Source organism: Bos mutus, chromosome 7 (genome assembly GCF_027580195.1).
Source record: "Bos mutus isolate GX-2022 chromosome 7, NWIPB_WYAK_1.1, whole genome shotgun sequence".
Lineage (NCBI taxonomy): Eukaryota > Metazoa > Chordata > Mammalia > Artiodactyla > Bovidae > Bos > Bos mutus.
The window spans coordinates 105,899,438-105,920,295 of NC_091623.1; the positions used below are offsets into that span (position 1 = coordinate 105,899,438).

General features: G+C 43.2%; 1 long non-coding RNA gene and 1 other non-coding gene across 2 annotated transcripts in view; both read left to right on the forward strand.

Annotated features, from left to right (window-relative positions):
• LOC138988657 (uncharacterized) overlaps nt 1–20,858 on the forward strand; it is a 99,485-nt gene continuing 78,627 nt past the window's right edge. Inside the window, exon 1 of the long non-coding RNA XR_011464929.1 lies at nt 1–99. This is a non-coding gene — a long non-coding RNA (uncharacterized lncRNA). The remainder of the gene's footprint in view (nt 100–20,858) is intronic.
• Nucleotides 4,811–4,949, forward strand: LOC138988700 (small Cajal body-specific RNA 11). Its single transcript, XR_011464966.1, has one exon. It is a non-coding gene; the product is annotated as a small Cajal body-specific RNA 11 (non-coding RNA).

Here is a 20,858-nt window from a genome sequence, read left to right on the forward strand (position 1 = left end):
TATGACAGGCATCTCTCTCATCAACATCTGGAGAAAAGCGAGGCTCTTTTGCAAGAGTGCCATTGGGAGCAAACGTCCAACACCAATGGTTATGAGCAGGTATGTGAGAGAGTGGAGGCGGGACTCCCAGTGTTTCAGGGCACTGTACAAAGGCTGTCCGGGTGTCTAAGAAAGTAAAGGGTGGAGGCTTTTTGGGTTAAAGGCAGGGTTTATGCTTACTGTTTTTTGGGTGATTTAAAAGAGCATGCATTCCTTTATTTATTCACTCATCGACAAATACGTATCTACTATGCACCAGGCATTGCAGTAAGTACTGGGATTATGGATCAAGGCAGACTTGGCTGCTAACCTCTGGCATCTGACTGTCTCCCCGGTAGTGAGAGATATACAAATAGAGACATGCAGAAAGTGTCAGGGGGCTAAGAAAAGAGCACTTGAGGGGAGAGCAGAGGCACTCTTTTTGCACTGTGACTCTGTGAAGAGCCCTTGAGGAAGTTCCGTTTATGCTGAGGCCTGAAATCTGAGGAGTGTTTGGCTTGCAAAGGATGAGGGGAGAATGTTCTGGGCAAAGGATGAAACCTAGTTAGTTTGAGGAACTACTGGAAGTATAGAGTGTGAGGAGAAGCATGGAAGTACAGAGTGAGGGAGAATGTGGCACAAGATTTTGGTGAGGTCAGCTGGCTTCAGAGAGAGGAGTGCATATGGGATTCTGAGTGCAAGGGGAAGCTTGAAGCTGAGGCGTGGCAGGACCCAGTTTAGGTCTAGCTGCTGGTGGGGAATTGCCCGGAGCAGGTGGGTCCTGAGCTAATACAGGGATACCAGGTAGGAGTGGGAAGATAGCAGGACTGGTTCCCAGCTCTCTGGCTAGAGCAAGCTGGGTGAATGGACGCACTGTATGTTCAGGTGGGAAATATCAGAGAGGACAGCTATGTCTGGGAGTTGCAATACTCAGTGTTTTTTTTTTTAAAATCATGGCAAGATACACACACACACACACACACACACACACGTTATGCTCAGTTACTTCAGTTGTGTCCCACTCTGTGCGCCCCTATGAACTATAGCTCGTCAGGTTCCTCTGTCCATGGGATTCTCCAGGCAAGAATACTAGGGTGCGTTGCCATGCCCTCCTCCAGGGGATCTTCCTGACCCAGGGATCGAACTCATGTCCCTAATGTCTCCCGCATTGGCAGGCATGTTCTTTACCACTAGCACCACCTTGTATGTACGTATGTGAAAGTGAAGTCGCTCAGTCATGTCCGACTCTTTGTGACCCCATGGACTGTAGCCTACCAGGCTTCTCAGTCCATGGAATTTTCCAGGCAGGAATACTGGAGTGGGTTGCCATTTCCTCCATTAGGGGATCTTCCTGACCCAGAGATCGAACCCGGGTCTCCCACATTGCAGGCAGACACTTTCCCATCTGAGCCACCAGGGAAGCCCATGTATGTATGTACCTATGTATGTATGTATATGTACTCTCGAACCAGGAATTGAACCCTCATCTCCTATTTCCCCTGCATTGGCACATGGGTTCTTTGCTACTAACACCACCTGGGAAGCTTTTATATATATATATATATATATATATATATATATATATATATATAGTACACTTCTGTGGCACTAAGTACATTCACATTGTGTGCCACCATCACCACTAAACATTTCCAGAACTTTCTCATCTTCCCCATCTGAATATACCCATTCAACACTAACTACCTATTCTCTCTTCCCCCTCAGCTCCTGGCAACCATTATCCTTCTACTTTCTGTCTATGAATTTGACTGCTTTTGGTACCTCATATGATCATATAGTATTCGTCCTTTGGTTACTGGCTTACTTCACTCAGCATAGTATCTTCCAGGTTCATCCATGCTGTCAGAACTTCCCTTTTAAAGCTGAATAATATTCCGTTGTGTGTATATGCCATGTTTTATTTATTCATATGTTTATTGATGGACATTAGGGTTGCTTCCATTTTTCAGCTCTTGTTTATTGCTTGTTATTTAATACAAACATGGTTATACAGGTATCTGCTCAAGCCCCTGCTTTCACTTCTTTTGGATTTATACCCAGAAGTGGAATTGCTGGGTTGTATGGTAGTTCTCTTTTCAGTTGCCTGAGGAGTCACCAAACTGTTTTCCGTGGTGACTGAACCATTTCACATTTGCACGTGTTACAGTGCACAAGGATTCCAATTTCTCCACTTCCTTTCCAACACTTGTTATTTATTAATTTTTAAAAATAATAATTATAACTTAAATAACTTATAATCTTCACCCTAATGATTGTGAAGTGGTGTCGCAGTGTGGTAAAACATTCAGATTTTTAGATGTTACATTTGAGATGCCTGAGAGATACTCACATGGCATTGTCCAGTAGGTGGTTGGTTATGCCAAGCGAGATTTCAAAGAGAGGTCTTCTGGCCCACAGATCAGTTTAAATTCCACTTACCAAGGTGTGAAGGCTCTTGTAAATGCCTCACCATGGTGGATCTTGTGTATTTGTTCTAAGGCTTCCTACCCTACCAGCTTGTCTACTATTTAAGGATATGAGCTTTGGGGGTTTGGGCTTATTTCTGGTGAACAAACGACATTTTGTACCTGGTTCTCCCCTTTCTGATCAATATTACAGCTCCAATGGAAGTTAACCAAGAATTACTAAATATGATCTGCATATAAAAGTGGTAGAAAGATTCAGGATGAGGGAGTTTATTGTTTTGGTCTTAGGAGGGATATCTAGCTGAAGTCAAATAGGTTTGATTGTCCTTTAGAGTGAATGGAAGGCGTTTTTGTTTGTTTCTCCCTTTTCTTGGTAACAGAAAATGCATCTTTAAAGTGTTTTTCAATTTCTTTCTCAGCTCCCTTTCATTCTCTGATTTCTTTTAATGGGATAACATAAACTAGTTTTCTGTCGTCTTTTATTCATCAAAGCTGTCGATTTATCCTGAACAGAATGAAGGCAAGGATGTTATTAAAATAAAACAGCTTCCAATTGAGCTGCTAATAAATGCTGAAATGCATCCACATTTTTCTTATTGATTATCTCCTGCCGACAAAAGCAGACACAAGTTTGTACCGCACGCTGCCCGTGGAAATGAAACATTTAATTAGATGAAAACCGAATGAGCTGAAAGATCTGTGGTGCTGGGCCATCAAACAATTGTTATTCATAATTGGCTGTTTAAAATGTCTGTACTATTTGAGCCTTTTTCACTTAAAAAATTCCCTACAGTGCATTAAGACGAACACAGTCATTAGTAAAGTTTCTCCTGTACATTTTACAAGCTCAAGGTTGTGGGCTAGAATGAGCCCTGTTGGGCCATAAATCAGGTATAAGAGAAATCTCGAAATTGAAAATTAGGAGGCGAGAGCAGGAGATGGCAGTGCCCTCTCCATTTCAGGCCCATCTCCAAATGCTGAAGTGAAGGTGGGAGAGGAGATTCTGGTAGAGGCCCATAAACTCTAAAGGTGAAGTTCTTTAGAACTTACTAACTCTGTAATCATGTGCATGTAAAGTTTAATGTCTGGTAAATGCACGGATATTTAGCAATGGGAGTTTATTGAAAAGTGGGTCTGCACTTTGCCAGGAATGTTTCAAGCACTTACCAGGTGGCCTGCTTTTTAAGACAGTGGGGAAGAGAAAGATGGATGAGAATCATTGCCTGTGGCAGCCACGTGGCATTTAGCCTGTACAGGCTTTTCTTCCTGGAACCCCCAGCAAGTTATTAAGATTTAAAGGCTTTGGTTTCCTCATTTGCACCTCGTGGGTATTAATCATACCTATTATATCAATTTGTCATGAGGATTGAATGAGAGAAAGCCTTTAGCACAGTGGGTACACGGCACACACTAAATGAATGTCAGCTACTGGCAATAATATCTCATCTTCCAAATCTAAAGGCCCTGAAGGGAAGACATCATTTCTTCTGTTATATTTCCCACAGTATCTTGCCTTGTACCTAACACCCGGCTCTCGATAACTTTCATCTGAATTAAAAGAAGTGTCAATCTCTCAGTCATCAGATTCTTACAAATTCAGATGAGAGCTGACAGTGGTTCAGTGAGTGTGTATTTACTGTTTTAAATCACTTAAAAAATATTTTGCTTTTCTGGTTACAGAAGAAGCAGCAGCTGCTCCTGGGCAGAGACAGTGAGGTTAAGAAGGCAGGTGCCAGAGCCAGATTGCCTGGGTGTGTGTTCCTCCCCAACCAGCCTGCACCCCTGTGCCCACAGAGTGGTTGGACTGTGTGAGAATTCAATGAGTTAAGACACAAACCACATGCAGCAGGGCCTAGCACATAATATGTGCTCAATAAAGCGTAATTCATGCTGAATAAAATAAAAACCAAGAGATCACTCATTCTCAGGACCGTGTGATAACTGCTAATAAATGCTTATTCAAAGTGTGCTCTGGGATTAATGCAGTGTTTGGTATAGTCAGGCATCATGAGTAGCCCAGTTATTGAACCCTTGCTGCCACCAGGCACTGTACCCACTGCTTTGCACAAAATATCTCACTTAATTCACACAACAATCCTGTGGGGACAGGCAATGTTATTCCCTTTTTATGAGTTGAAAAAACAAGATCCATCAGGTTAAGTAACTTTCCAAGTTCATATAAATGGTAAGTGATGGAGCTCAAATGCAGCTCTCTTTGGTTCCAAAGTTAATGTTTATGCCAGTTAATGTTTATGCCATCCTACCTTGAGAAGCCTGATATCAAATCAAGACCAGGCAGCCAGTATGAAAGAGATGCGTGATCTAAGTGAAGTGGGAGAATTGGAGGAGTATCAGAAAACAGGCAATTGTATGGGCCTATATCTTTTCTCCTCCCTTGTGCTCAATTCTAACAGGGGAGGCTGACGGGACACACAGCAGTCTCCCTCTCAGTTTAGGAGAGCTGTCCTAAGAATAGGGCTGGCTCTTAAAGGCACGAAGGGCAGTTTTAAAAAAAGAAGCGGACAGTTATGATGTACTACATTCCATGCTATGACTGTAACTTCTGATTAGCCCTCAGACGCCTTCTTAACACAGTGATTTAGATTTGAGAGCAAAGCTGGCACAGGAAATGAAACCCAACTTGCACAGGGCTGCATATTAAGCAGGGACTCAAGCGGCCCAGGTGGCTTTTTCCAAGACTTCATTGTGCTCCTGCATGTTTGGGCCTGATTCTTTGTGTCATATCTCACCGAGTTTATGCTGCAGTGGAATCTCAGGCTAGATATTTTCTCTTTAGTACTTGGTCCCCTGTAGTCACCACTTCTCTATAAAAACACCATGGTGTGTTCGTTCTTGTTTCTCAAGTGTAATTTGGAGTCAAGTGGAACAGATAAACAATGTCAATGAAAATATCTTGTGTAGACACTGATGGGACTTATCTGTCTTGAAATGAGGAGATAAGGGATGCATAAATGTTTAATTTTTCTTTGCATTTAATGTAACCACTGAACACCCTTAGTCCCCGAGCAAATTAATCGTCACAAAATGAGAGTAAACGACACACGGTCTGTACTGAGCCGTTGTCTGTTGGATCAGCCGCCCCTCGGCACAATAGCACACAGGAGGCGGGTCTCTCCAGCAGAGCTGCTTGAACAGCTGTGCTGGATGCAGTGTATTAGAAGCTTCCTTGGAAAACTCAGAGCAATGGCAGTGATCTTGTGGCTTGAGGTTGATTCTTGGCATGTTTGTCAGGTGAAGTTTCCCTCTCCCTGTAGAGAAGGTCCAGGGAAAGTCCTAATATGAGATTGGCTTCCCCACACATTCCTTACTGTGTGAGTTTTACAAGTTACAGCCTCTCTGAGCTTTATTGACTTCATTCACAAAATATAGTTGTGGCTAGTAGTTTTGTATATGTTAGTGTTAATCACTCAGTCGTGTCCAACTGTTTGTAACCTCATGGCCTATAGCCTGCCAGGCTCCTCTGTCCATGGAATGGTCCAGGCAAGAATACTGGAGTGGGTAGCCATTCCCCACTCCATGGGATCTTCCCGATCCAGGGATTGAACCTGGGTCTCCTGCTTTGCAGGCAGATTCTTTACCATCTGAGCCACGCATACATAATTAAAAAAATTTCTAGTTGTGGTGAAATACACATAACATAAAATTTACCAAGCTAGCCATTTTAAAGTACACAGTTCAGAATGCTAATTATTATATTTCAGTATAATTATAATGCTACCAGTATTTTTATTTTATCTTATTGCAGTTTTTGTTGAATGAAAGATTTGTTAAATTCTATACTGCTTTACAATTTTTGTGTTTCAAACACATGATTTCATCTAGTCCCATAATAACCCTTTTTTTCTCCCTATGCTTATATTGTCCCTCCTCCCTTCCCTCTCTCCACTGGTAACCACTAGTTTGTTTTCTATCTGTGAGTCTGCTTCTTGTTTGTTTTATTCACTAGTTTGTTGCATTTTTTAGGATCTAGATGTAAGTGACACCATGTAAGGTCTGTCTCATTTATTTCACTTAGCATAGTGCCCTCTCAGTCCATCCATGTTGGTGCAAATGGCAAAATTTAAATCTTTTTATGGTTGAGTAATATTCCATTTTATATACGTACACACACCACATCTTTAAAAAATTAATTTTATTTTTGGTTGTGCTGTGTCTTCGTTGCTTTGTGTGGGCTTTCTTTAGTTGCAGCGAGTGGGGTTACTTTTCGTTGCAGTTCACAAGCTTCTCAGTGTGGTGGTTTCTCTTGTTGCAGAGCCCAGGCTCTCGGTGAGCAGGCGTCAGTAGCTGTGGCGCTCGCGCTTCGTTGCTCAAAGGCATGTGGACTCTTCTTGAACCAGGGATGAAACCCGTGTCCCCTGCACTGTCAGGCCGATTTCTATCCACTGAGCCACTCAGGGAAGTCCCCATACCACATCTTTATCCATTCATCTGTTGATGGACACTTAGGTTGCTCCCATACTTTGGCAGTTGTAAATAATACAGTGCTACCAATATTACCACCACTTGCCTAGAAGAATTGTTGTGAGGATCAAATGAGAAAAGAAGTGAAGATGCTTCCCCACTAAAAAGTGCTTTGCAGATATCAGTTGCTGTTGTTAGTGTGACCCCGTGCTCTCTCTGGGCTCAGTTTCCCCATCAGGGACTTGAACTGCAGATGCCTTTGGCTCAACATTCTGTGCAAACATTACTTCTACCCAGCAGAGCTTTCCATGTCCATAGGGAGTCAGCCTTAAACTAAAAGCTGAGTTTTCTCTAACAGAACATCAACATTATCACACACATGGAGGTTTTGTGGCTTTTCTTGTCACCCTGTGCTAGGAGCCATTGATTAAAAATCTGCTTGGCTTGCCATTGACCCTGATACACCTATGTCTGTATTTCTAGATCTGTATCTACATCTATATCTAGATCTGTTTTTCTGTATATGTCCATATCTGTCTTCTATTTATTCAGAAATATTTATCCCACACCTTCTAATTGCTTGGACACTGTCTGAGGTGCCCCTGAGGGTAAAGCAGGAACCAGAGAGACAAATTCCCTCCCTTCACTGAGCCTGCCTTTCAATGGGGGAGGTACACGATCACCCAGTAGACATATAATAGATGCTGTAAAGTGTCAGGCCAGGAGTGGAGGGTGACAGGGGCTTCTCCTTTAGATGGAGTGGCCAGAGGAGGTCTCTCTAAAGAGGTGACATTGGAGCAGAGACCAGCCACTAGAAGGTGTGGGGAGCAGCGGATAGGCTTGGAGGGGAGAACTTCCCACGGAAACCCGGAGGCTTCTCCTTGGCCTGGACAGCTGTGATTGTGGCTGAGCCAGTGGTAGCACCCATGCAGAAGGACTCAGGGCTGCTTCTCTTTTCCTTGAGTTTCCATAGATGAGAGTATTTCCAGTGCTCGCAGCTCTGTGTCAGGGAATTCTGAAGCTTCTCTGAGCAGCTGGGAATCAGTGCTGGGAGAACTGAAAATCTTATTGGTCCCTTTGCTTAATTATAGCCTATAAATATGCCTCACCTTGAGCTCCACTCCTCAGAGGCCAAGAGGGCACACAGCCCCTGCTGGCCACTGAATTTCTGTAACCCCACTTTGAAACAATTTGGGGTTGCAAGAGCTGCTGATAAAGCTTGAAGATGTCAAATTCCTTCAAAACAGGGCTGTGAAATTTGGTAAAGAGGGGACAACCCTGTTAGTATGGATGAAAGGAAATAAAAATTTATTGAGGCTTTCTTATAATCTAGAAGCCACCTGAATTACCATATTCATTTACAATTTTGGGGGGCTTTCCTTATGGCTCAGCTGGTTAAGAATCAGCCTGCAATGCAGGAGACCTATGTTTGATCCCTGGGTTGGGAAGATCCCCTGGAGCAGGGAATAGCTACCCACTCCAGTATTCTGGCTTGGAGAATTTTATTTTGCATTTGTTCAGATACGGATTTAGCTGCTTTAACGGAGGACAAAATAACAGAGACTTCAGTGAAGCTGAAGGAAGTTATTTTCCCAAGTGTGAGCAAGCAGGTAGATCTGGGACAGAGCAGCACTGTTCCTTCACATCAGCCCTGGCGCCTGGACTTCTCGTCCACAGGGTCAAAGGTGGCTCACACCCCCTCTATGATTGTGTTTCAGCCAATAAGAAAGAGGAAAAAAGTGAGGACACATCCCCTGGTTTTAAGGATGTGACCTCGGAGTTGTGAACATTCCTTTCTCTTATAGTTTGTTGGCCATAGTGTTGCCGGATTTAGGCAACAAAAATATAGGATAACCAGTTAAACTTGAATGTCAGATAGACAATCAGGTCTTTTTTTTTTTTTTCTAGTGGGCATCATTATACTAAAACAATTATTGGACTTTTAATTTGGGACATACTTATAGTAAAAAAAATTACTGGTTGTCACTCTGACTTGCAAATTTAACTGGGCATCCTGTATTTTACCTCACAACCCTAATTGGCTGGCACCTAGTGACATGGACACGCCTAGCTTCAAGGGGGTCTGGGAACAGCTCTTAGGTGGGTGGTAGTGTGCACTGCTTGGGGTTTTGATTACTTAAAGGAAGAAGGGGAGAGTGGATATTGGGGACAACTAGCAGCTTTGCCAAAACTTATCTGGTCTCCTTCATTCATTCATTCTACTAATATTTATTAAGCACCTACTACATGACAAGTATTGGATAAACAATGCAGACAAGACTCCTGTTGTCATGGAGCTTTTATTTTAGTGGAAGAGACAGATCATACCAATTGATACACATGTAGAATTTTAGGTAGTAATAAATGTTCTGGGAAAAAAAGGAGGCAAAGAAGTTTTTAGAGTCTGTTAGCAAAGCAGACATGAATTTGAGCAAACTCTGGGAGATAGTGAAGGACAGAGAAGCCTGGCATGCTTCAGTCCACAGGGTCACAGAGTTGGACACAATTTAGCTACTGAAGGACAATAAGGGAAGTTGTAATTGGTGGCGGGTGTGGTATGGGTCTGGGAAAGCTTCTCTGGAGAAAAGACATTTGAGTAGACACCTAAATGAAGTGAGGAAGAAAGTCTGTGAAATAGGAATAACATGCAAATCAGAGGGACCAGCTATTTTTCAGGAACTAGAAGGTGGCCCACGTGGCTGGCGTGGAGAGATCAAGGGGGAGAGTGTAAGGGAAGCGGGCAAGAGTGGGCTTTGAAGACCACAGCAAAGAGTTAAAGAATTTTAAAAAATTATTATTATTTTGGCTACAAGGTGAGGCATGTAGGATGTTAGTTCCCAAGCAGGGATTGAACCTGAGCCCCTTTCAGGGGAACTTGCAGCCCTAACCACTGGACCACCAGGGAATTCCCCCATGACTAAGAGCTTTTTAAATTCTAGGAATGATGAGATGCCATCAGAGGGTTTTGAATAAGACGTTAATATGACTTAATTTACATTTCAAAAAGACCACTGTGCCTGCTGGGGAGACAGTGTAGCCATAGGAAGTAAAAGCAAAAGGAAAGAGATAAATTAGGTGTCTATTGCACTGTATTGTGGCTGGTTAGGGTCTTAGGAATTGGAGGAGTGAGAAGCTGGGATTCAGGATGTATACGAAATACCTACCAATGTCACCCTCATCGTACAGATGACGGAACCGCAGGAAGTCAAACATGAGGATAGGTTGCCCCTCTGCTGGGAGGGGCTGGGGAGTGCAGTGTAATTGCTGCTTGGAGAGGTTGCAGGAATCATTCAGCCTTTGGTTTTGACGCTGCAGCAGGAGCCAGAGGGAGGAGAACTGGGATGAAGAGGACTTCTTTCTCCCTTTCCTCCTATTCCAGTTCTTCCCAAGCGTTGATTCTCTCTGGTACTCTGGATCTGAGGTAGTCTTATTTGTTACTGGCTTCATTAGAACAAAATCTTGTCTCCTCTTTCCTGAGGAAGAGTAAAGAATTTACTCTTGTAAGTTGGCAGCCATGACACCAAGAGCAACGCAAGCTGTAGAAAGAGGGACTGTTTTGTTTTTTGTGTGGTCCTTGCTGCTCCAGGGTTGTAGAGGAAAGCAGCTTTGGACCAACCACACCTGCTCTGAATCTCATTTACTAGCTGAGCCTTGGTTTTTTCATGTGTGGAGTGGGACCATGCACAGCTGCCTCACATAATTGCTGAGAGCCTTGCAAGAGAAAATATGCCTAAAACCAGTACAACCAAAGTGATTTGTGATTTGGTGATCATTTTGGGTCCAGCTCGCTCTTAGCAATGTTCTTTTCTTTATGGTTCTACCAGCTCCCTTACTGACCCTAATCTTTTTGTCACTCCCCATCCCCTTCCCTTGCTGCTTCTCTCCTGTCATGATGTTTAGAGCCCTGCGTATGTAGCTGAGCTGAAGAGTGGAATGAAAGGCAGAGGGAAAATGCTGGGATGAGGCGGGGTCAGGAATACGAAGTCCCTTTCGTTAATCTGTTCTCTGGAACTGGAGTCTGAGCTTTCATTTAAGTCAAGTGAAAGACATGTTCTCACTTAGTCCAGAGGCACACTGCTGATAAGAAACAAATTAGAAATGCAAGTTTTTCTCCCAAGTGCTGTAAAGATGTGTCTTGCTGGTGGAGCTGGGATTTCCCTGTGGGTCAGTTAGACTGTCCCCGAAGCGAATATGCAGATGGAAATGATCCCTGCTTCTCATGAGGCTGTCAGAGCCTGATATCGAATTTTGAAAAGGGTATTTGAAGTCCTGTTTGTTTGAATCATGAAGAAACACACAGCAAGATGTCTGTCTGCTGGTGGGGAGGGGAGAGGGTCAGGGAGCAGACCTTTCTGCAGTAGATTTTAGAAGTGGATCAGCTGGCCAGAGTGATGGGTTACCTTGGATGGGAAGACTCAGAAAACTCTGGAGTCATAGTGGGAAGAACCCTTAGAAACTTACAGGAACTGGTCTTTTTACAGGTAAGGCTCTTGAAGCCCAGAGAGGGGCATTTCTTGCCCCAAATCACACATCCAGGGGATATTTCCAACCTAGAGATCGAACCCAGGTTTCCCACATTGCAGGCAGATTTTTTTTTTTTTTTTTTACCATTTGAGCCACCAAGGAAGCTCAGAAAGTAAAGCATGAAAGAACTTTGGTGAGCTTTAGGGTCAGAGTTTGGTTCAAATCCTGGATCTATCACTATATTCCTTGGGTAAGTACTTAATTTTCTAAAGCTTCAATTTTCTTGCTTGTCAAATGGTGCTAGTCATAATTCCTACTTCACAGAGTATTTGAGGATTAACAGGAAAATCCATGTAAAGTAGCACTTAGTGCTAAGTAAATACTGCTGTTTTGTAGTGTTGGTGATATATTTTTGGGGTCTGAGGAACTGACAACAGGTAACTGTTAACATGAAAGGCCTCTGGGGTGTGGTGGGTTGAATTGTGTTCCTCCAAAAGATACCTTCAAGTATTAACTCCCTGAAGATTATCTTCAGTAAATGTGAGCATATTTGGAAATAAGATCTTTGTAGATGTAATCAAGTTAAGAGGAGGGTCATACTGGATGATGGTGGGCCCTCATCCAATAACTAGTGTCTATAAGGAGAAATCTATACACAGGCACACAGGGAGAACTCTGTGAGAAGACAGAGGCAGAGACTGCAGTGATGCCACAAACCAAGGAATGTCAAGGGTTAACAGCAACCACCGGAAACCAGAAGAGGCCAAGAAGCATTCTTCCCTAGAGTGTTTGGAGGGAGCATAGCCCTGCCAGCACCTTGGTTTTGGACTTTGAGCCTTTAGAACTGTGAGCTTATGTTGCTTTAAGCCTCCCAGTTTGTGGGAATTTGTTGCGACAGCCCTAGGAAAGAGAGGGTATCAGTATTGAGGGAAGTGTTTTGGGCTCCCATTTAAGCATCCAGGGTTAGGCTTGTTAGCCATAGAACACTCATTTCTATATTTTCAATCCACTGAGTAATAACCTCCCAAAGAGATCATGGGTATTTGCCTACTGACTTAGTGATGCTGGAGGTGTGTATATGTGTGTGTGTTGGGGGGTGGTGGTGGTGGGGACACAGTTCTGAGATTAATGAGAGCCTTCATGGTGATGACTGTATATTCAGGGTCACAGAACGCCACAGAAACACTCAGAAGAGGCAGGGGGGTACACAGTAGGACTGAGGAAAAGGGCTGCTGCATTTCATCTGTCCCAGTTCTCCTGTTGAGAGTCTTTCCTTCCCCTTCTCTGTCACAGGAATGTAGGTAGTTGTCTTGTTGGGCTGAGACGCAGGGAATTTGGAACTGGCCTAGGAAATTGTTGAACTTTATCAGTCTGTGGTGAATACCTTTTCCTTCATGCCAGCTGTGGACCAGGAGAGAACTTCCAGGGAGATGCTGTGTGCCTCTGTACCTTCCCAGAGAAAGCCAGGTGGTCTCTGTCTCAGTTAATTTTTCCATAGGATGTTCCTGAAAGATGTAGAAGTCCTTTTTCAGCAGAGAATCCCTCCGCCCCCTGGCTTCCTTGGTCCTGCATTTCTGTCAGTCACCCCTTCTCTGCCTCTCCTACTCCACGCTCTGACAGTAGCATTTTGAGTAACTCAGGTTCTCCTCTGCTTTCTCCAACCAGAAGGGAAGGTATTCACAGACGGGAATGATAACCCTGGTTCACTGCTCACCACATAACTACTACAGGAAGACTAGAATTCATCTTGAAAGAAGAGATAATACATTATAAGGATGTATACAGTTTTCAGAGCTTCACGACAAGGGTGAAGGGTAGCATGGGTGGAGGTGGATGCGACAGTGGAATTGTATGCTCATTGAATGAGGACTCCTGTAGGAGCCTAGACTATTTGGACTGCTGAGCTTCTGACTCTGTCAGTGCCGTTTTGGTCTTGACCTGCTTATTTATTCTTTTATTGGGCTATGCTAGGTCTTGGTTGCAGTGAATAGGATCTTTAGTTGCAGGATGCAGGATCTTTAGTGGTGGCATGTGGCATCTTCTGGTTGTGGCACTTGAACTCTTATTTGTGGCATGTGGGATCTGGTTCAAGCAAGGAGTCTTAGCCAGCGCACTTCCAGGGAAGTCCCTGTCTTGACACTCTTGAGCAAGGAGAAAGAGGGTTGAATCGTTATACTTCCTAGGTCACTGACTCATTGGTGGGAAAGGTTTTGTTTGTTTGTTTTGAGTTAATGTGTAGGGGAGGTAGGAGGAGAGGGTGGATGGTCAAAGAGAGAACAGCAGAGAGGCAGCCCAGGGGCAGAGAAGGAACCAGAGCAGGCGACAGGATGAGGATTCTCTACCCTGTGCTCTGAGGCGGCTTCCCTGACCCACAGTGAATGAGTTGGGAGCTGTTAGCACCCGTGAGAAGTCTCCTGCGGGTAATTCCATTCATATGAAATATCCAGAATAGGCACGCCAGAAGTGGTAGAAAGCAGATGAGTGCTTGCTGGAGGCTGGGGGGAGGGGGCCCTGGGGAGTGACAGTGTACTGGGGTTTCCTTTTAGGGTAATAAACATGGCAGTAGGGTGATAAAAAACTAGGGTCTGGAACCAGTGATTGTGCACATTGTGAGTGTACGAAATGCCACTGAATTGTGCAAATTTTATGTTATGTGAATTTTCCATCAAAATCCAGAAGCTGAAAATAAATAGCATGCTCCCCTCAAGTCCCTTTGAACCACACTGATGCTGTGGAGGTGGTCTCTGGAAAGATAAAGACTGGTGTGGCCTGGTGGAATTCCCTGGACTGAGTGTTGAGGGAGGGTGGGGGTCCTGACTCTTTCACCTGCTCCTGTCCGCAGCCCCTCCTTAGAGACCCATGGGGTTGCCAAGAAGTTAAGAGCATGAGCTTTCAGCATGGGCTTTAATCTAAGTGTGAATTCTAGCCTAGCCACTGCTAGCAGTGTGACTCTTGGTGTTATAGGACCCCTTTGAGCCTTGGCTTCCTCACTTTAAAATGGAGGTGACAATCTACCTCACAGGGTTTTTGTTAGCATGAACTATGTGTGTAAAGCATCTAACACAATGCAGAGTGCGTGATTACTACTCAAGAAACAGTAGTGGCTGTTAGAGGTAATAATAACCTCTATTATCTCTGGTATCTATCTGAGCTCAGTACTGACTGCCAAGATAAACAGGTAGCAAGAGGTTCTGTCTTTAGCTAAGTCCTCCAAACAGAGTCCCAAACCCCAACATCCCACTTGCAGGATGAGGAGAAAAGAGACTCAGCAACAGTGGGGAGGATATTATTGTCTTAGCTGTGGTTTTGAAGGGGTTGGATAAATAGCATCCTTCTTCCTTACTTAAACCAATAGAAAAATTAGACAAAACCTAAGGAGATAAGTGACCCAAATACCATCTTTATCCCAATCAGACAGATTTTGGAGATTAAAGAGATTTCTTATTGCTGGACAACAGAGTGTAAGTTCTCTTCTGTTACAAAGCTGGATCACTGCAGAGCTGCCCAAACTGGGGCCTGACCTACCAAAAACAAGCAGGACAGAGCAGAGGACTGGGCTGGTTGTAGTGAAAGGGGCTGCTTCCCAAAGCCACTGATCAGGGCAGACCCTCCTCCTTGAGGCCAGGAGTGCTGCCCTGGAAAGTGAAAGTGAAAGTCACTCAGTCGTGTCTGACTGTTTGCAACCCCATGGACTATACAGTCCATGGATTTCTCCAGGCCAGAATATTGGAGCGGTGGCCTTTCCTTCTCCAGCGGATCTTCCCTACCCAGGGATCGAACCCAGGTCTCCTGCATTACAGGTGGATTCTGTACCAGCTAAGCCATAAGGGAAGCCCAAGAATACTAGAGTGGGTAGCCTATCCCTTCTGCAGTGGATCTTCCCAATCCAGGAATAGAACTGGGGTCTCCTGCATTGCAGGTGGATTCTTCACCAACTGAGCTATCAGGGAAGCCAAATGGGAGAAGAATGAGAGGCTCAGAGATGGCTTAACGTTGGATTGGTGTAGGACCCAGGAGTTGTCTCCATGGCCAGGTGGGGACTGCCCTGTGTCTGGATGGCTCTCCGCCTCTTGCCCCATGAGGTCTGACATGGTCACAGGCATTCCAGAGCTAGTGCCTCCTTTCTTTATGTTTAGCACGGAGTCTTCCCTTACAAAAAGAAATAGAATAGTAAAAATGAAACAAAACAAAAAATGCAAGGAAAAAAAAGACAAAACCTGGAAACAACCTCATTTTGTCCAACGTTTGGGGAGTAGTAAGTTATAAAATATCCATTCAACAGAATGCAAAGAAGTCATTTAAAAAGGCTGTTTACAAAGAGTTTGTGATCATGAGGGAATTATATGATAATGGCAAGTGAAAAATAAATGATACAGAATTGTACATATAGTATGAACTCAGCTATATAAAAACCTCCCTAAGATTATACATAGAAAAACTTAAGAATTGAGAGGGAACTTTAGAAATATTAGAAGTGGTTGTCTTTCTGTTTAGTTTTTGATTTTTCTATAGTTTTATAGTTTTCTGTAATAAGCATGTAATTTCTTTTATAATGGAAAAGATCAACTTTATTAAAAAAAAACTATTTTTGAATGGTGTGGGTTACATATTATCAGTCAAAGCAAAAATTTAGAATTTCGTAGAGTCATAAGATTCCAGAATGCTAATGCTACAAAAGGACCTGAAGGATTTTCCTAGTTTATGGATTTAAAATATTTTTTTGAGGCGGGGGTCACAGATTCCTCTGAAGATCTCCTGGAAACTGTGACTTCTCTCCTTAGAGCATTTTACATATAAACATACTGTCACATAAGTTGTTTTAATTTCGAGGTACAGAAGCCCTGTTCAGAGTAGCTTAATCAGTGGAGGAAACTGACTGGTTTATGTAATTAAAAGCTTTAGAGGTATCAGATGAAGAGGTATCAGATCCAGCACTCCTGGTCTAAGAATTCCTGGTCTAATCCAATCCTCTTATTTGAGAGATGGGAACTCAGGGACCCAGAAAGAGGTCAGATGCTCCAAGCCATACAGTTGCCTCACTGTCACTCCGCTTCTTATCTCCACACCAAATTCCCTCCAACTTCACATGCAATAGTAGGTCAGAGATGAAGAGGTAATAAGTAGGACCCTTGTCAAATCCTTTGGCTCCTTTAGGACCTAGGACAGATGTGTTTTGATGAAGAGACAGGGCAGACCTTAGTGGAGGGGACTAAAGGGTTCAGAGTGGGAAGGGTGGCTGTGTTGAGACACGGGCTGCATTGAGGTCCCCATCTAAGACAGTCTGAAAGGGAAGTGGTAACAGCGACGAGAGAGGCGGAATGATTTTATTATTCATGCCTGTATCTTAAAGATAATCATCGTAATTTCCCTTCTAAAAAGTCTGCTTGCTCAGAGAAACAGCTGTATTCTAAGAAGCACTTGTTGATGAAACGTGCAGTAATTGGATTGGAATGTGAGTTATTAAACTGTATGTGGGGTGGCACTTCTTGCCAGGTGTTTAGTGATTATGTTCAAATGTGGAGGGCTGGGCTGCTGACTGGAAAGATAATACTCCCAGGGGGAAATTGTTTAACTCTGGATCAGGACATGAGTGGCTTTCCCAGACATCTAAAATAGCCAGACTGAAGAGTCTCTTACAAATCACTTGGTTCAGTTGCCTTGTTTTAGAGACAGGGAAACTGATTCTCATTGTGTGAAAACACACTTGTTGAAGGGTGTACAGTGATCACATGGACAATTAATTGCTCTTTCACTTGTTTTATCATCATATGCAAATATCCCTGGTGGTAGAAGCCATGGCTTGGCTTCTCAATTACCATTTCCTCGTCCTTCTACCTCGAGACATTGGAAAGCTAACTCATCTTTCTTGCAGCTAGGATTCCAGATGCACGATATATTTCCCCAATTCATTGCCCTTTCATGGGGTCTGTCTGCAGCCATGGTTGTTGAGAATCAAGGTGGTGGAGATGTGTTAAGAGGCAGTTTCAGTGACTGGACTCAGATCCCAGTCGGTAGTCACCAGCCTCCAGGGACTTTAGGGGCAGGAATGGCAGCAGGTGGGATTGCAGCTATGGTAGCATGTCATTGAGCTCCCTAGTCCCTTGAAGACCCTCTGACTTCTACCCCTTCTAGCATTCCAGTCCTTTTTTTCCTTTTGAGTAACTAAATCCCTGTATTAAACCTCTTTCTACTTGATCTATCCAAAGTGGCTTTGGTTTCCTGCAGTGAATTTGATACATCCCTCTGTGTTAGTACAAATCACACTTATGGGAGGTAATAATCTTTCTCCTGTGAATCCTGATCTTAGTTTCCTTTGTCCTATAGAATATAGCCCCATTCATGTCATCCTAGAATCTTAAGTTCAAGAAACCCAAAACTAACTTTATTATTTTTCCCTCTCAAACTTTCTTTTCCTAGAGACTTCCCTTTGTCCATTTTCATCCCTATTTCCTCTCAGTGACTCAGTTTGGAGGTAGCTTCATCTTTCCTTCAACTGCTCTCATGTGATAATTGTCAGATCTTATTGATTCTATTTTCCTTATTAATTGGGACTGTTGGTTTTAAGTGATTCAGTTATATTGAATTAATGAACCCATATAACTGGAAAGACCAGCATCAGGTGTGGTTAGATCCAGGGGCTCAGAGAAGGCCATCAGGACTTGTTCCATCTCTCTTTCTTCAGACTCTGCTTTCCTGCAGTTTCTCTCCAGTGGTGGGCTGGTGGGGCCCTGATAGCTCTAGGTTTACATAATCTTTACATTAAACTTTTTGTCATTTATCTTTTCCATTATTTCCAGAAAAAGTTTTAGAAGGAGTCTTTTTAAGTAAAATTGGATCAGACACTTTTTGAATTGTATCCTTTCCTGTAAAGAAATGTTAAGTCCTGATCTTCAGAATGTGACGTTATTTGGAAATAGTTTTGTTGTAGATATAATTGGTTAAGTTATGATGAGGTTATATGGGAGTAGGGTGGGCTAGTAATCCAATGTGACTGGTATCCTTATAAGGAGAGAAGAGAGAGAGACACAGACTGGGTAGCTTAAACACAGAAATTACTTTTCTCATAGTTCTGGAGTTTAAAGATCCAAGATTAAGGTGTCAGCCGGGGAATGAAAGTGTGGGACGAAGTGAGAGAGTGGCGTTGAAATATATACATTACCACGTGTAAAATAGATGGCTAATGGGAAGTTGCTGTTTAACACCATGAGCTCAGCCTGGTGCTCTGTGACAACCTAAAGGGGTGGAATAGTGGGGGTGGGAAGGAGGTTTAAGAGGAAGAGAACATGTGTATACCTATGACTGATTCATGCTGTTGTATGGCAGAAACCAACACCATTGTAAAGAAATTATCCTCAAATTAAAAATAAAAAAAAAGATTAAGGTGTTACAGGTTTGGTTTCTCCTAAGGCCTCCCTCCTGGCTTGCAGATGGCTTCCTTCTCACTGTGTCCTCATATGGCCTTTTCTCTGTGCTCACACATCCCTACTGTCTCTTCCTTTTCTTATAAGGACAACTGTCCTATTGAATTAGAGAGCTACCCTAATTGCCTCATTTAACTTAATTGTTTCTTTGAAGCCCATCTCCAAATATGGATATGTTTGGAGATCATAGGGGCCACCCATATGATCTCACTAACCTTTACCTTTTTAAAAGGCCCTGTCTCCAAGTATGGTTACATTCTGAGGTGATGGAGGTTCGAACTTCACCATTTGGATTTTGGGGTGAACATGCTTCAGTCCATAATAGCTCTTAAAGTTTTCTATTTTATTTTGTTGATATTCATGTGTTTATTTTTAACTCTCCTAAAAGTTGATAAGTTCCTTGGAGGCAGGAAGTGTACCTTGCCTGTATCCGTTTTATATCACATAGAGTTTAATATACTTCTTGAATTTAGTAAATGCTCAGAACCTTTGTTGAATGAATGGGATATAAAGTAATTCTTGATTAGCAAGAATTTCTCATCCTAAACTTTTGGTATAAAAAAGCTATATAGTGCAGATAGTATTGGACTTGATGTCTAAGATCCAGGCTTTTTTCTCAACTCTGTCTCTTTTCTAGATGCAGTCTTGAACAGGTCTGTCATCTGGGCCTCAGTTTCCTCATCTGTAAAACAGGAATGATAATGCTTTCATGTTTCTACAAGGTTGATTATGAGTATTAATGAAATAAGCTAGTCACTCAGAAAATATTTGGGGCACCTACTGTATACCAGGCACTGTTCTAGGCATGTGGGATGCAGTGGTACACAAGCTAGGTCCTCATGGTTCTGCTGGGGGAACAGGTGATTAACAAGATCACCAGTGCAGAAAATAATTTCAGAACGTGCTCATTTCTACATAGGGATGTCATAGTGAAGGCTTATTTCCTAGGAAGTAGAGTCTCTCTGGGGAGATGACATTTGAGCCAAGATATGAATAACAAGTGGCTCTTCCCTGGGAAAGTGCATTTCAGGCAGAGGGAGGAGCAGAGGTCCTGATGGGGGAGGGAGAGTGTGTGAATACCCACGTGAACCAGCAGAGTAATGAAATTTAAAATGTGAGGGTTAGTCAATGTGCAAGGCCTTCTGGGCATCACAGGAAGACCTGTTGGGATTTTGGGAGTTGGGATTTTGTCCCTGACTCAACCACAAGTACAGTTGGGCCATCACTTCCACCGTGTGTGACCTGTGGCACATCATTGTCTCAAGTGGCTCCCTTCTCCTCCCTGCCTGGCTGCCAGCACCGGGAGACCACGTGGATGAAGGAAGGCACTTAAGAAATATGAAGTGCTGTACAATTTTCAGGTGGTATCATTATTTGAAAACACGTTACCCACGGTTAAGGGATTTGGACTTTGGAGGCAGCAGCTACCTTGTTGATCAGATTTTCTGAGGAGAGCTGCGGTCACCCCCTTAGGGCTCCAAATGCTGTGTCAGGTTTTTCAAAGCCAATTGATAACAATTAAGTAGATGCCATGTTCTGCAAGCTGTCTTTTGTGGGAGTTGAATTCTAGCTTTCTTTCCTAGTGAGCCTCTATACATAAGACTTGCTATGGGCAGTCACCTTGTTGGAGCTTTTGAATGCCTCTGAAACTATACTAGGGTCAAGTCATTTGATGTGTGTGGGTGTTATCTGCATTGCAAGAGAATATTCTAGAAAAGTGCCTTTTGCTCATGTATTTTAAGCATTCCCCTACCACCAGAATTGATGTGATTCAATCCTATACACTTGAGTTGTGAAACTGGACCCAAGACAGATAGAAATGACATAGTAAGAGAATGTTCTTTAAAGAAGAGCTGATTACTTCAAGCTTTTGGTAGTAAAGTGTTTCCTTTGAACTTATTCCCCGGTTTCTCACCCCTTCCCTGTGAACCATGTCCCCACAATTCCTACCCCCAACCTCATCTGCTTTATGCTTAAGCTTCCATGACTTAAGCATCCTTGGGTGTGCATGGACTTCTTATTACTGCTCACTCTGAAGGCTGCCAATGCCAAGGTCTTTAAGATAATGGCTGTGAATGCTGGAAGGTCATTGCTGAGAGGGCTGAGA